Source organism: Chlamydotis macqueenii, chromosome 2 (assembly GCF_036417535.1).
Source record: "Chlamydotis macqueenii isolate bChlMac1 chromosome 2, bChlMac1.mat, whole genome shotgun sequence".
Lineage (NCBI taxonomy): Eukaryota > Metazoa > Chordata > Aves > Otidiformes > Otididae > Chlamydotis > Chlamydotis macqueenii.
The window spans coordinates 121662585-121674824 of record NC_141557.1 but is presented as its reverse complement, the minus strand read 5'-3'; positions in this window follow the sequence as shown (position 1 = coordinate 121674824).

Sequence of the window (12240 nt, the reverse complement as noted above, 5' to 3'; positions counted from 1 at the left end):
GGCAAAAGTGCATGCCCTTCTCTTGACGTGTTTTGAAATGGCAGAATGAAAATGGATGTCTGGCAAATACCAAGGGGCTGACCAAAGTAGAGGACAGATGGTGCTTTTCTCAGCACAACTTTGCAGTAAAGGAGTTAAAAATAAAGGTTGCAATGTTATCAGGAGCTCCTGTCTGGCATAAATAACTTAGTGATACTGCTTAATTAAACCAGCTCTTGGGAATGCTATTTAATCACCACTGGTGCAGCGCAGGATTTGTAATAAGCCAAAGAGGCTAAACAAAAGCAATATGTGTTCTGATGCAATTTGTTATGAAAATAGTTGGTTATATGCCATACAGACAGAGCAGGCTCCACAGCTAACTTGCCGTGTGGCCTCCCTTCTGAGGTATGGCATTAAGAAAGAACTGTTTTCCATTAAACAACAAAGTTTTCCTGAGAAGGGCCCAGCTTTTTTTAGCAGATGCTGTGAGCAGTGCAGAGAGTTTGCTCCCCAAACCACTACAGCAGCATGAGCTGGGCATCGCTGAGGGACCTGCACTGGTGGATTGCCTGCAGCAGAGAAGTTATTCTTGATTTTGTCCCTTTTAAAGGTTAATTCAGCAATCTGGTTTCCCTGGGCAGATCTTTGCAGGGACCTTTCCTGAACTGGAGCATTCAAACCAGCACAAGTGTCTGTGCACAAGGCAGTGATGAAGCAAGGCATGGAGAAGGTTTGCACTGGGAGAGGGAGGGCTCTGAAGCAAAACCACTCCCCAGTTTCCCCATTAATTTTTCCTAGGGCTTAACCAGTAGCCCTGAAGGGCTGCAAATCCTTGAATTTGTGGAAGCAGAGCGTTATCTCATGGTTGTAGGAAAGGTTCAGGAAAGATCAGCGAGGGCTCAGCTCAGCTTGTTGGTTCTAGTCCTCTGTCTTCAGAGGCTGCAATATTAATTGCCTTTGTCTTAGCATCAGTGGTGTTTCTTGCTCCTACTCTTCCTGTGGGGAGAACAGACCAGAACCCCACTCCTCTCATGGCTTTAAACCTTCTTGCTTTCAAATTAACTGAAGCTATGGTAAGAATATTGTAACTTATTCTTGTGCTGATATTTTCCTATAGCTACTTAACCTTCGGTGGCAGTAACTGTCCCCCAACACCTCCTGAAGTCATTCAGGGAGAAATCACTTACAAACTGTTACCTCTGTCTCTAATGGGGCTTGATAGTATTGCAAAGTCTGCTTTCTTCCTCCAGTCAGAATGCAAACAGCTAAGAGCCCCACAGGCTTGATGCTCTAGAGGGATCAGAAAGTCCTCGTGAACCTCACATTTGTGTTAGAGGGAACCGGTTTACAAGACACGGGCTGTGTCTGTGTTATCTGTAACGGAGCTGATACCTCCTCACACAAAGAGAAATCTTAAGAATGAGGAGCACAGGCAGAACTAATTAGCTGGTGCTTAAGTGGAGCCTTAGTTACTGAACTGATACACTATGTGTCTGTTGACTTTGCCGGGTCAGACTTGTGGTTTTCTGGGGAAGGTTGCAGTATTATATGTAAATTTAAAAATGCCTTAATTAAGCAGTTTACGCGGGCAAGTATTTTTTTGTTTGTTTTTATAGGGGAGAAAAACAGCTTTTGTAAACATGGTACTTTATAATTTTTTTTGTGACTGAGTCTGCTGGTTTGACTGTTTTTTTTCAAACAGAATGAACCACCCTGCGGTACAATACACTTTTCGTATGTTGTTACCTGAATTTGTTTTTCTCTTGCACCCTGAGGACTATGTGGTCAAATATGTCAATCTTCACTTCCCCCTTAACCATCCTAAGTCACTTAGGTATTATTTACTATTGCATTACTCCATTCCCATGATAATGTTTCCTTCAAGATAATAGGGAAAGTCACTTCTGTTGTCTCAAAATCTTTTTCCGACAAGTGGTCTTTCTTCTTTGAATAGTTTCTTTCTGATGTAAGTGCTATGATATTCTGTTACCATCACATAAGTATTCCTCCTTCATCAGTGCCTTCACAGTGGCCTCATAATTTATTTGGTGCATAGCCAGCTGAAGTTATGAGGGGAAGAGACATAGCATTAAGTAGGTGTTCAATCCAAGATAATTCTGTGCTACCTTGCTTATTAATTAGATGCTCCTTGATGGCAGTGTTACTGCCTTTCCTATGCTGACCCATTTCACATCAGTATGAAAGCTGTGCAACAGTATTTGTGTTCTGCCTGTCCTCCTCTATTTCAGTCATTCATTCTGTTTGGCCTTCGTTGGCTGGTATCTCAGAACACGGGCCATCATAACCTAATTCTTGACTGTGGCGAATGAGCACCATCTGTGCTCCTGATGGGGATAACTGGTATAATCCTGCAAAAACTTGTAAGGCTTTTGGAAGATTATAGAATACAGGGGCAGAATTTCTCTTTGCGTATGTGTTGCTAACTTTGTTAGCAGAGAGGACGAAGCTTTTCTGCTTTCTCTCATTTTGGAGCTAAGAAGAGGTTAACTACTGTGTGTGCTTGCAAGACTTAAAAGTCTTCTAACGTGTTTTCCTGAAAAGCAGGAGTGTTTTTTTCATGCATGTAGCTACATAACAAACTCTAATTAAGGGGATTTGTAGTCTTCTTCCTGAGCTGAATTGCCCTGAAATATTTCCAAAGTTTAATGGGCTGATTGTAAATACAGCATGATTTTTTTTTTTTTTTTGTATTTTTACAAAAACTGTTTACGGGATGAGCTGTTAGTGATTTGTTACTTTAGCTGAATTACTTAAGTGTTATGGTATTGGTAACTACTCTGGGCATCATACCAACTCTCCTGTATGCTTACTTTAAAAGGAATTCTAGAATCATAGAATTTTTAAGGTTGGAAGAGACGTCCAAGATCATCAGGTCCAACCGTCAACCTAACACCACCATGCCTGCTAAACTATGTCCTGGAGTGCCACATCTACGCGTTTTTTGAACACCTCCAGGGATGGTGACTCCACCAGTTCCTTGGGCAGCCTGTTCCAGTGCCTGACCACTCTTTCAGTAAAGAAGCGTTTCCTAATATCCAGCCTAAGCCTCCCCTGCCGCAACTTGAGGCCGTTAATAGCTGTTGAACTGATGATGCAAATGCGAGGCTCTCCAAGATAATGAACTAAGGCCTGGAGGGTTCTCAGTCTGAAATCATAGTGAGCATTTTTGGATGGTTCTAGTTTGTATCCAGCTCCAAGTGGACAGTGGAGCTGATGTGGGAAACCGATTGTCTCTTGATGCACTACTCTCTACCTGACATAGAAAGTTAAGCACTAGAGCAGAGAATGGAACAAAGTAGTCTGAGCACCTGTTACAGACACAAAACACAGAGGTTATATCAGTCTCAGTGAATAAGCTATACAAAATGGAGCTGCTCCAGTGAAACAGATGGAGAAACTTCCCAAGAACACTAGGCTGGTGGTCACAACATTCTACAGAGAGAGATGTAGTTTCTAATTGATATTACAAATTAAGTAGGTGAGATATTTGAACATGAGTATTCACAACCAGGATGCATAGTTAAACCATTATTTTGAGACTTGCAGATTTTTCCATTTAGACTTAAGTTCCTAAATAGCTTAAACGTTTTTCAGAGTTAATGGGAACTCTCCATAAATAGTATGGAAATTAAATCTAGCCAGGCAAACTTGGTTTCATCTTATATGGCAATATAAGTTAATCCACTTAACACCTGGGTAGGAGATGGCTCTCATGCACACAGAAGAGCTGATATAATACTGTCTTGATTTTTAATGTAGCAGCTTATTGTTTCTCTCTAAAATTCACTGTAAAATTTCATCCACTTGGATAGAAACAGTGTTGACTGGATAACTACAGAATTTATTTGATTTATTGAGATGAAGTTTGCTCATAAAATGCCTACGAGCAGGTTCTGATTCCATCAGGGTTATTTGTTCTTTAATTTATTTGACTTAATTTTCTGTTTAGAACTGGGTTTTGTTCCTCTCTGTTATTGTTGGCAGCAGTTATGTGATTAACTGATGCCATCAGTTGAAGCTAGATGAGCTGCTGTAATTACATAAGTCACAATCTATCACTTATATATCCTGACTGGAGGAGGAAAACAGCTTTGTAATTAGGAGAAAAAGTCAAAGCCATGGGATGGGGAGAAGGATTTGACTCTTGGGGAGCAAAAGTAAATAAAGCAGATCAGGGAACTTTTCTTGACCTAAGTGGAATCTAAAATGTCAATCCTAGACATAATAGCTTATTTTTAGATCTGTTCTGAGTTCAGATCTGAAATGAAATCTTTTGCAAATTATTGATATTACAGTAGTTTCTCCCTGCCCTGATGGGGGCTATTGCCCTTTTTGCTCGGCATTCAGCATCTTACTTGTTTGTCTGAAATAGGGCCCTTCATCCCATATATGCTGTATCAGCTACAGAGCCTTGGTGGTTTAAATGTTTGAGCACTTTTATTTATGATTATAAGTTGAGTATGTGTAGTGGGTTCTCTTCTTGTTCTGGGAAGAAGAGAAAAAGAACTGTGGCCACATTCAAGATGGTCATTTACTCCTCAGCCTCCTTCCTTAGGTGTATAAAATACAGCATAGAATGAATTACCAGAAGTTGTGGGCAATAACAAATGTTAATTCGTTGATTTAGTTTGGAAGGGGAACAGATGAGGGAAAAATACCTGTTCTGATAATTTTTACTTATTGCAGGCTTTTCCCCATGAGCAGCTGTCAGCTGTCAGGCTCCTTGTGGGAAGAGACATCAGCTCTGCAGCCATTCTGTTTACAAGATTACAATAATCTGTAAGCAGAAATCCTTAATGTGCTTTCTTGCAAAGCTGCAAGCTGTTTCACCTTTTAGATCATGAAACAGCAGCTTCCCCCTTATTATGTGGTCTCTGAATGCGATTTGAGTCCTAACAGATGATCTTGGATGCTCAGCTCCTGAATTTTGCTGTGAACCTTCACAAACTGAGGCAAAGCCAACAGAGGGAACCGTAGAATGGTTTGGATTGGAAGGCACCTCTAAAGATCATCTAGTCCAACACCACCACTGTGGACAGTAGGGACATCTTTCACTAGACCAGGTTGCTCAAAGCCCCATCCAACCTGGCCTTGAATGCCTCCAGGGATGGAGCATCCACAACTTCTCTGGGCAACCTGTTCCAGTCCCTCACCACCATCACAGTGAAAATAAATAAATAAGTAATTTTCTTCCTTATCTAAACCTACCTTCTTTCAGTTTAAAACCGTTGCCCCTTGCCCCCTCACTACAGGCCCTGGTGAAAAGTCTTTCTCTGTCTTTCTTATGAGCCCCTTTTACATATGGAAACACCGCAATAAGGTCTCCCCAGAGCCTTTTGCATTTTTGATTCCAGGATTTCAAAGATATTTTATGACCTGAATTGCACAGACAGGGGAATAAGAGTTTTGCTAGCATTCTGCAGGCTTTGCTGTGCCTGGTTTGTCCTGTCCTTCTGGTGGTACCTGTGCACCTGGCTTTGGAAAGGGAATAAGCTCTGGCTGCCCAGGAAAATGGGTGTCTGCAGCATCTTAAATCCTTGGATTCTCTGACAGAGCTGTTGGAGCAGAGCTTCTGTTTGGCTGTGGAAAGACTAACATCTATGGATACAGCGGGTGTTTTTCACTGGCTGAGGAACAATTATTTGAAACAAGGCAGACAATTGGCACATAAGAGCTGAGGTCAAAAGGAGAATTGAATCCTCTGCATGTATCTTTAGTGGTGGCTTCATCTGCATCTCTACAATGAGCTGTATAATCTGCTTGTTACTGGGGGACTATGTGTTTTGTTTTGGTTCTTTTTTTTTAAGTCTGAGGCTGTATTCTCTCTGAATGTCTCTTCAGTGATACAGAAAATCACTAATAACAAAGGTGAAATGAATGACTCTCCATGGTGTCTGAGCAATATAATTTTTATTTAATCTCCAATACTCATCCCTGGTTTTCTGTTCTGGAAAGGAAAGTTCTGGTTCTTCAATATACACATTTGCCTATTAAAACAGAGATGCTTATAAAAAATACCAAAATTCCCCTCAGCCCTTCAGATTTGTTTCTCCTTATGCTGTATATCATGGGGAATCCAGTGTTACAAATCAGGATTTATTTCAAGCTATTTCCTATTTGTTGAATTTCCAGTGCTTTTGAAAAAAGTGTATTTAAGCATATTTTTTTTCCTTCTTTTTTTAGGTCACTTGTTATTACAGATGAATATTCTAAACCTTATACTTTGTTCTCTGAAGGCTGACTGAAGTAATTAGATAAATTGTTTGTAAGAATAGCAATCGATTCCACTATAATTTTCTTGCATTGAATTTTGTGTTCCTCATAAGGCTTTTTTTCCTATGGAATTAGTTAAAGTAAAAATTAGTGACTGATAGTCAGCCTAAAGCATTTAGATCTTTAGGAATTCTCTAGAAATAATTGCTGAGTAGCAGAGGTTTACTGAAACGCTACCACTTTGTTACTCATTTTCAAATACAGACAGAAACGGAATGCTGGCACATGATTTTTACCTGGTCAGCTCCCAAGTAGTCTGTTTAGTGAAACAGGAGAATCAGAATAAAAAGTTTTGTTTTTTTTTTTTTCCTCAGTTTAATTATGCTGAAGATACAGGAACAAGGATGAAAAAACTATAATCTTAGAATGTGGAAGAATAAGTTTATCCAAAAAAGTGTTGGATTTTTTTTTTCCTTTTCTATTTAAAGGTTGAAAAATAAGAAGAGAGAAAAAGACAAAGAATTGCTTAATGGAAAATTTAAATATATATCGACCATGGAAATTTTGAAAAATAATTTATGATCTGAATTTCAGAATGAAATAGACTAGCATGTGCAGACCACCATGGACTTCAAACTGCACAGAAGGATCATGTTAACTCTGTAAATATTGTTTGGCAAAAAATCTGTATTTGCTCTCTGTTTTGTTCAGTACTTTGCTAAAGTGATTGAAACCTTATTTAACTCAAAAGCAAGGGTTATCACTCCTTTGCTATGTTTTCATTTCTGTTTTCAAACTCACCTTCAAAATGCAGTTCCCCAAATCATAGTTCTCTGATGTTCCTTTAATAGAGTTTCTCCACCCCAAATACCCGAGAGAAGATATTCTTGAGTTTCTGGCTGCCACTGCTGTGTACAAAAGGCACTGCTGTGTTCTTGATATGTAGAGTCAGCCACAGTTTAGCACTGCACAAAAACCCATGGAGACTGAAGTGGACTGAAGTCAACAAATTATTTTGTTGATAAAAAGCCAATTAAATGAGACAGAATATAAAGGCTGTAATAAGGAAGGCATAGCAGAAATCCAGGAATGCAGAACTCCAAAAGGGGAGAGGTAAGATACTCTAGGAAGCTGTAACCATTTTGTATTGTTGTGACAGAAATGCCTAAAAGATGCTCTTTATACAGAGTATAAGCTAAGTACGAGCTCCTGTGCAAGCAGAGAAAGCAGTGGCTGGTAGCACGGCAGCACTTTAGACCATGACCCACAGCCAAGGGTGAGCCTGCTGGGAACATGTGGATATCATAGAATCACAGAATGGTTTGGGTTGGAAGGGACCTTTAAAGGTCATCTAGTCCAACCCCCCTGCAAGGAGCAGGGACACCTCCAACCAGATCAGGTTGTTCAGAGCCCTGTCCAACCTGGCCTTGAATGTTTCCAGGGATGGGGCATCCACCACCTCCTTGGGCAACCCACGCCAGTGTTCCACCACCCTCACTGTAAAAATATGGATATGGACTTGATGACTGTGAACCGATGACTGTGGGTGACAAAAACATTTACAGAGCACATCCTCACCTGTTTGAGCAACAGCTCTTCAAAGTGGAATAGGAGGATGTGGTACCTCTCCAGAAGATGCAGCTGACAGCTGTGTGTGCACAGGTCTGGCATTAGATGCACGATGTGCATGAGTTTGCAACATATCATTAATGTTACATCAACTAGTCATGTCTTTTTTTTTTTCTCTTCTGCACCTAACCCTGTGAGCCCTGGAAGATGTGCTTGTTACCTGTTTAGAGGGAAGCTGTGGCAAAGGAGTGGTGGAGGGGAGTAGAGAACTGTTTTCTCTCAATTAAAGCCAAGTAGGGGCCCATTCCTGGGGCCAGGCAGCAGCATATGAGTAATGTGTGTGCTGTCCGTGCCTGCCTGTTCCTCTGGGTCAGTGTCTTCCTGTGGATAAAGTAAGGTTCCCTTAGAGTGTGTGCAGACACTTGCTTTTCTCTGCACGGAGGCTGAGCTTCAGGGTCCCCAGAGCACTGTGAGCAAGCATAGAAGCAGGGAACTGGTGTCGCAGGTGGGACAACAGTCTGAACCCATGTTTTTTCAAATTTACAGAGGCATAATTTCTCATTTCCTTGCTTTACATGGACTCTAAATTACGTCGAAAGTAGCGAGCGAAAAGCATATTGCCTCTTTCATAAGGTCAGGTTAGAAGAAACGTCCGTGACATCAGAATAATAGCACTTCAAAGGAGAGGTTTAATGAATGCCTGCTGGGCTACTCTTCCTATATGGGGGAGGGGAGAATTAGTATAACAAGACTTGTGGGCTTTTTCAATGATGAAAGGTATGTTTGTGATTGAGCAACCAACAATTATTTGAAAGACAAAAAGAAGGTGTATTAATAAAACTGAATTTTTTTTTAAAAAAAAGGGAAATTGAGATTTAAAGAGATTTTTGCTTTCTCTATTCAATAATACATCAGTGGTTGATAATCCTTTGTAAGTGAAATAAATACAGTAAAAACTGGATCACAATTCTTCTGCTTAATAAGTGGACAGCAAGCAAAGCATCTTCAGGGCCTTTTTGTGAATAACAGCACCAAAATTATGTGTATGATGAATTGAACCTAAAATGATAGCAATTTATTTGGCCAATTTAGTTACAGGCTGTTTGGAATAATTTAAAAATCCTATCCCGATGGCACTTACAGCTGATAAGCGTTATGTTAAACGTACATGGACAAAACCTCAGGGAATGTAAACTGTCAGATTTAGATAACAGCTTTATAAGCATGCACTGTGCAGAGAGTGCCAGGGTGCAATGAACAAGGAGCTTGTGAAGCCGAATCAGTGAAAATGTAATTGTTTCAAAGGAAGTTTTCCAGTGTTCATCTTGGACCTGGTGTTAAACAGGGAAAGAGAGATCGCTGTTGAGATCTTTTCTTTACGTCTTTTTTTTTTTTTTTTTTTTTTTTTAATGAAGTGCAGTAGGTGTTTATGAAGCTAGCTCTCCTGGTTTTGGGATGCCTGGCACTGAACAAAGCTGGAGTTAATAAGATCAATTGTATGAGAAATCATCTGGTGGCATTGCTGGATTGTACCTCTTCTTGTAATGGTTGCTTCTGTCATATAAAAGTATATGCATGCAGTTTGCAGGACGAATACTGGTTCTAAAAGTTTAGTTGGATTAGGGTGAAGAGGGTGCTCCATTCTTAGCGGTACCCTGGGGGAAAAGCAGGTCCATCAGGAAGGCACCAGCCGCACCCACCGCGTGGCAGACGGGAGGGTAAAATCAATTCCTGTGCAGAAGGCTGATGTACAGGTCTCTGTGGTATCGACAGCCATGGGGCAAAGAGAATAGCAATAAACTAGTTTGGCAGAAATCCTTTGCTTTTCTGGCAGGACTTAAGAGGGGGATATGGACCTTCATGCTAGATAACAGGCTGAAAACTTGAGTCTGTTGGAAGGCAAAATCAATAAATATTCTTCTGTAAAATACTGCTGAAGCACTGAAGAGCTGTGTGGTTATTTCAAGCCTGTTCTTTGGACAAATAGCTGTGGGAAGATGACTGTGCCACAAATGACTTGGGATGTTATTTATCTGGAGGCGCCTGGCAGGAGGACTTTGAAAAATATGTTGTGAGGGTTGTCGTTCGACATTTTTCTGACAAAGCTTTTTGTCAGTGAAGTTTTGATCTGTTGTAGGACTGGCCTCCTAGGAGGAGTTACGAAGTAATAACCAAAATGTTATATTTACAGCTCCTTTAGTGACTTGTTTTATTTCCATCTGGCTGCTGCTGTATCGGAGCAGCCTTCCCAGCTCATTGCCAGCTGCCTGGGGGAGCAGTGCTGGGAGGATGAGCATGTGACCGTGAGGAAGGCTGCACTCGCTGAGGCCTAAAGTCTGTTTGGCACAGAAAGAGCAGGTGGCCCCAGAAAGCCAGGGGGCAGGGAAAGGGCAGGGTAACCTTGATAATGTCCTGAAGCGCTTTACCAGCATCCAGTAAAGTTCAGGGACTTCTGGAGGGGGTTTATTTCTGTTTGCACCAAAATCTTTAATAATCTTCAGGTTTACTTTGTTTTGCACGAATTTGTCCAGTGCCTTTTTGAACCCAACTCTTCATAGTTAAAACATCCTATGGCAGAGCCATAGAATCATAGAATGGTTTGGGTTGGAAGGGACCTTCAAAGATCATCTAGTCCAACCTCCCTGCAAGGAGCCGGGACATCTCCAACCAGATCAGGTTGCTCAGAGCCCCATCCAACCTGGCCTTGAATGTTTCCAGGGATGTGGCATCCACCACCTCTCTGGGCAACCTGTTCCAGTGCTCCACCACCCTCACTGGAAAAAAAAAATTTCCTTATATCCGGTCTGAATCTACCTCCCTCTATTTCAAAACCATTACCCCTAGTCCTGTCACAACAGGCCCTACTGAACAGTCTCTCCCTGTCTTTCCTGCAAGCCCCCTTTAGGTACCGGAAGGCCACTATAAAGTCTCCCCGGAGCCTCCTCTTCTCCAGGCTGAACAGGCCCAAGTCTCTCAGCCTGTCCTCATAGGAGAGGTGCTTTAGCCCTCTGATCATCTTCGTGGCCCTCCTCTGGACCCTCTCCAACTGGTCCACATCCTTCTTATGTTGGGGGCTCCAGAGCTGGACACAGTACTCCAGGTGGGGTCTCACAAGAGTGAAGCAGAGGGGCTGCTCCCTTGACCTGCTGGCCACACTTCTTTTAATGCAGCCCAGGATGCGGTTGGCTTTCTGGGCTGCAAGTGCACATTGCCAGCTCATGTTGAACTTCTCGTCCACCAGTATAACCACCTCTTGGTTGAAGAAATTACCTGTTTTGTTTTCTTCTCCCCCTCTCTGCCCCAAATTGTTAATGCTCCGTATGTTCAGACTTTTAGCTTCCCTCCTGGAGCCACCTCTCTGTCAGTATTACTGTATCTTGGAGAGATGCTGACAGGAAGCATCCACACAACTCAGTGAAGCATGGCACGGTGACAAAATTATTCCTGGGAATAAAAAACACTATGAGCATTCAAACTAATTTTTCAGAGAACTTTTTTTTTTACAGGTTGCTCAGAGAGGTGGTGGATGCCCCATCCCCGGAAACATTCAAGACCAGGTTGGATGGGGCCCTGAGTAACCTGATCTGGTTGGACATGTCTCTGCTCCTTGCAGGGCAGTTGGACTAGATGACCTTTAAAGGTCCCTTCCAACCCAAAGTATTCTATGATTCTATTATTCTATTTTTGCTGTTTTACCTTTGACCTGTTAGCATTTAGTTGGAAAGCAATTGCACGCTCGCTCTTGCTGCACTTCTGTGAGAATAAAGAGACTCAAAGGTTTTTTTTTTATTATTATTACTATTTTCTTTTCTTTCTAGCTGTGAAAACTACTTTCTGGAATAAGTAAAAACATTGGTAGCTGCATTGGTCACTGTGTCAATTATTGTGAAGAACTGTGAACGTGTTCTTGCTTTGTAAGTCTTGAGAGATAGCAGTAATTTAAATCCCTCCTCAATAAAGGCAGAGTTTCATATACTGAAGGCAAGGAAAGCTTTCTTGGACCCTTCAATGAAACCTGTTCTTGAACTGTCTGTCCTCTTAGAGAGCAGGATAAAGGAGCATTAGTCCAAGGATAAGTTGGATTCTTGGTCTCAGTTTCCTCCTATGCTGTGTTGTTGCTCCTGAATTTTCCAAAATACATTTACAAAAGTGAATTGAGTTGAATAATTTGATGAATAACTTGATGAATAATTTCCAGTATACATGCCAATATTTCATTAGTATTTTTTTCTTGAAGCTCACTTTTAGCTGCAAATGTCTACAAGCATAAACAGAGTATCAGTAAGGTTGGCTACCATAAAAGTGAAATCCAGTACAGTCATGATAAAAGTTCCCCCTCCCCCTCCCCAAGTAATATTTTATTGATTTTTAAAATATTTAGCCTGACAGCCACTGTCTGTGACAGAATGTTTAAATACCACAACAGCAGAGAAAGATAAACAACATCCATAAAAC